Source organism: Typopeltis vanoorti, chromosome 16 (assembly GCF_054136105.1).
Source record: "Typopeltis vanoorti isolate ZY-2024b chromosome 16, IOZ_Tvanoo_1.0, whole genome shotgun sequence".
Lineage (NCBI taxonomy): Eukaryota > Metazoa > Arthropoda > Arachnida > Uropygi > Thelyphonidae > Typopeltis > Typopeltis vanoorti.
In genome coordinates this window covers 108,737,081-108,741,787 of record NC_143564.1, presented here as the reverse complement: position 1 = coordinate 108,741,787, position 4,707 = coordinate 108,737,081, and the positions used below count along the sequence as shown (strand labels likewise).

The 4,707-nt window shown below is 36.3% G+C and overlaps 1 pseudogene; it reads right to left on the bottom strand.

The window, feature by feature from the left end:
- Positions 1 to 3,526: 3,526 nt before the first annotated feature.
- LOC150098256 (histone H2A-like) lies at positions 3,527 to 3,901 on the bottom strand (annotated as a pseudogene).
- Positions 3,902 to 4,707: the final 806 nt, after the last annotated feature.

Here is a 4,707-nt window from a genome sequence, read left to right as displayed (position 1 = left end):
TTCAGGTGTGCTGCCAACAAGCATGGGATTCATTTTTATTTAGAGAAATAAAGTTTTGCTCACTGCATCTATTCTTTCAGAAGACTGCAATGAAAATGCCACTGTATAGTTATAAACATTCCCTCCTGAACAGACACCATACTGCAGATGCAAAACAACAAGCAGAGGAGCCAGGTGGGTACATGATATTATAATAGTATGAAAGAAAAAAATTACATCATTACTAAGATTTTATAGATCCGTGTTTTGCAAACTGTGGGTTGCTACAAGATAGTGAGTAAGGAAATCAGTTTAGCAGGTCATGACCAGCATATTTTTAAAAGAAATATAATAGAAAATATCACTATGTCTCAGATTTTGTAGCTTTAATATGATCATGCTGGTAAGTGTCACATTTCATGTGTTTTGCTCCCACTGGGGGAACTGGCTTGACAACATATTATGACCCCTGCCCTGGCACTAAAATAAAGCTTTGTTTTGCTTGCCAATAAAACAAAGTTTCACCGTAGCACCAGGGTCGTAATATGTTGTCAAGCCAGTTCCCACTGGGAATAAAACACACTGATCCTGAAAGAACAGATTTTAAAAGAATATTAGGTCCCCCCCCATCCATGCCACAATCCCTAGCATTTATATATATCAAACTGGAGTATGGTGATATTTCCTAACTGTCTGAATCTGTTACATTGTTCAGAAGTTGTTGATATATACATTTGTCATTAAGCATATAAAACAGCTATCCATGTGCTAAAACTGTTTCTTTTCCATTATTAGATAAATTAGTTCTGATAGGCTCAAAAGGACTCAGTAATAATTTTTGGGAATATCCATGTGTTAAACTGTTTCTTTTCCATTATTAGATAAATTAGTTCTGATAGGCTCAAAAGGACTCAGTAATAATTTTTGGGCCCTATTTATAATTAAATATATGTTTTAATGTATTTGCTTTTTGGAAAGAACAGTCTTAAAGTAAAATGACAAGTGAATTTATAATATAATTTCAATTAATTGACTATTCCATGAAAACTATAATATAAGATGATCCAATTTAAAAAGAACAAACCATTCAAAAAAAAGAAAACTTATTTGTATGTATAATCTGAATTTAATATCTATACTTGAGTACAGAAAGAGAAGAATCTCATTATTCTTGTTATTATTATTATTATTATTATTCAGAATACATAGCTGAAGTTATAGCTCAATGTGGGAGTTCTGCTTTAGCAAGCAGTCTATTACACCATTCCATCAACTCGTCTAATTCCTGCATTCTCATCACCTGCTGGAGCAATATATAACATACTCCTACCACTCTCCATGTAACAAAGCTTCTCAACCGCTCCCTTGTGCAATTTTCAAGGACATCCCTTTGTCTTTATCTCTTACTACCATTACCATGTCCTTCTAATAAATACTTCCAATAGCTTAAATGTCTCGATCATTTCAGTCCATCTTCTGTCCACTGAATTTTTTTTTAGGTTATTACTCTTGGTATATCCTCATAATCAATGTTCTACAGTTCTGATATTGTTTATGTGAACTGTTTAGTATAATCTCTAAAATTTCTTTGTTCCTTTCAAATCCCAGTAACCAAATCTGAGGACAGCAATCCAGATGTGTTCTGACCATAGTTCTATACAACAAAACAAGCAATCGCTTCTCTCTGATGATTAAGATGCTTTCCTTAACATTGCAGCAATCCTTCAAATTTCTATCAACTCTCATCCCAAGATCTTTTATATCTCCTTTACTTCTTCCTTAATACTTCTTCTAATAGCGTATGTGTGTGTGGATCCCAAATTTCAAAACATTACATTTTACTACCTTAAAATGATTAATTCAGAATGAAGACAGTAAACAGTAATTTTCTGTTAGCAGATAAGCAATCTTTAAGAAGATTTAAGATGCAGTATTTTTATACTTTTGCAAATAAATATATCATGAATTATAAGATTAACATGTTCACATCAGGATGTTTTGTGCTGACTAGTGAGAAATGAGGCATGAAACACCCAAGCAATGAATGTTAAACGACACCATCTGTTCTAGATAATAATTTTCACACTAGGTGATAAGAATTATCTAAAACAGATAATGCACTACTCACTATGACTCACTGGAGACTTGAAGTGGTTCACAAAGCTATGTTTGGTGTCCAGAGCAAGGTTTCCAATCTTATCTAATTTTTTGTCTACTCTCAATAATAATGTACAGTGGATTTAACTTCTTTATGTGGCAAGAATGACATAAAAAAATGAAAATGAAAAATGAATGAATATAGATATACATAATTAGTACTATTATATGGCATCAAGAAGTATATATTGAAGGTGGTGTGGCCATAACACTAGAAGTTCCTGATGCTGGAGGAGTAAAACTATTACTGCCATGAAAAAGAACCTCCTCTGTCACATCTTTTCCTGTATTGGGATCCTCTATATGAATAATAGTCCTCTGTTTCTTCTGTGAGGCCTGTGAAGTTGGCTGAGTCATTCCAGGCATTAAACAGGTAGCAGTAGGAATGTAGGCTAATGCTTGTTGATAGTATAACTGAGATGAAGAGGGAGTATAATTATATGGAATTGCAGCACTAGGTGTAAAGAACAGAGCAGCTTGTGAAGTAGGCACAGCAGCATACTGAGGCTGATATTGAGGTCGTTGATGTCCATATTGATTTACCGACACGGCTGACATTGTGGGAGATGACATATAGACACCAGTGCCTGAGTAGACAGGAAACTAGTAAAGTGCCCAGCAGTAGGTTGATAAATCTTATTAATCTTACTCGCAGCAAACTGATGAGCTGGGGAACCAGAAGCTTGACTCATCACACTAATTTGCGTATTACATGGTATAGGACGGGGTGCACCTTGCCAGGGGAAAAAGTTCGATAAACTAACTAACAGGGGGTCAAGGATGCATTTGTTGGCTCTCAGCTGGTTGTACCAATGACTGTTGCAGAGAAGGGCCATGTCCAACAGGTTCTGAAGCAGAAATAGCCTGCTGATGGTGTGGGCCTGGCCCTGAGAGTGCCCCAGATGGAAAAAGGCCTGAAGGGGGAGCCTGGGCTTGCTTGCTAATGTCATGAGGAGCAGTATTCCTAACTGGTGGCACCTGACCAGACTGGATTTGGCAAAATTGCTGTGGCTGATGTGTAAGGCACCTACTTGTCTTGCAAAATCTTCTGAATGGGCAACTTGTTGTGGAGCTGTTCCACGAGGAGGAATATGCATCATTATATGAATGTTTATATTTTACTGGACCATACAGACTGATGAAGAAAGATAAACCAAGAAACTACATTAGAATGGATTAAAAGAAAATCCAAAGAACTTAAAGTAGACGTAGCATAAACAAAGGTAGACATGCTCTAGTTGGTCCTTTCTGCTGATGATGAATATTCTGATGACGCGAAGAAAATTTTGTTTTCAAAAAATTATTCATTACAGTACTATATAGGTTCTCATAGGGATCGAGGCATCGAATTAAAAAAAAAATGAAAAGGGCCGTTTTGTAGTTAATGAATTTAAGACTTCTTTTCAGTCTTCTTTGGAAAAAACAGAACAGCTTGAATGTTAGGCAGAACACCTCCCTGGGCAACTATTACTCTGGAAAGCAGTCTGTTTAACTCCTTGTCATTATGGATAGCCAACTGCAAATGGCAGGGAATGATCCTACGTTTCTTATTGTCACGGGCAGCATTTCTAGCTAATTCCAGTACTTAGCAGCCAAGTACTCCAAGACAGCAGCAAGATATACTGGTGCCAGCTCCTACACATTCAGCATAGTTTCCTTTCCTCAGCAAACGATGAATACGACCAACAGGAAACTGCAATCCTGCACGACTTGATCTTGTCTTGCTCTTTGCTTTAGCCTTTCCTCCTTTACCACGACCAGACATGATAGATAGCAAAAAAAAAATTTAAACTAGCAGAATGAAATAAAAAGGCAAAATTTATCAGCACCACCTTAGCAAAGTATAGTCCAATGTAGCAGAAGACTGTCAGGATTGCCTTTTCAGATGTCCATAAGTTGCAAACAAGGCAACAGGGTGTTAGATCTCTATGATGGTGGCCTGAAAAATAGGTCAGAAAATGACTCAGGTGAAGAAGAAAAGAATATAGGAAGAACAGAATCGACAAAGATGCAAATCAGAAACGGCCAGATCATAACTGAGAGATCCCCTCCACCAGAAACAAGTGCCCAAAGGGATTATAAAAAAAAAGGATTAAAGGAAAGAGAAGCCATCCCTGGAAGTTGTGTAAAGGTGGGGAGCAAAGAGGTATGTGAATAATATTTTATTTTTACATGAAGAATGGTAGGTGATGGAATGCATTACCACAATGTTTTGCCAATTACATGGAGCATTAATGCATTTAAAGTTGAATACGATGCTAGTTAAGCAGACCTTTGATCATGAGTTTGCTGATTCCATGAAGGTTGCTATAATAATGTCACAGCATTTGGATGGCACAAAAAATTCATAATCCCACCCATTTCCTTTTCATCACTTCAGTCTTTATTTCAATTCTGATGGATTAACCAACATTAAAGAAATTAATGAACATTAAATGTCTTTTCTAATGCTTTCCTTAATGTGAGTTGATTCCACTAATTACAAAATCTTACCAAAAAAATGTTGCATATATATCAATCAACACTTCATTCATGTCATCCATATTTTGTTGTGGATGACATTCATGTCAT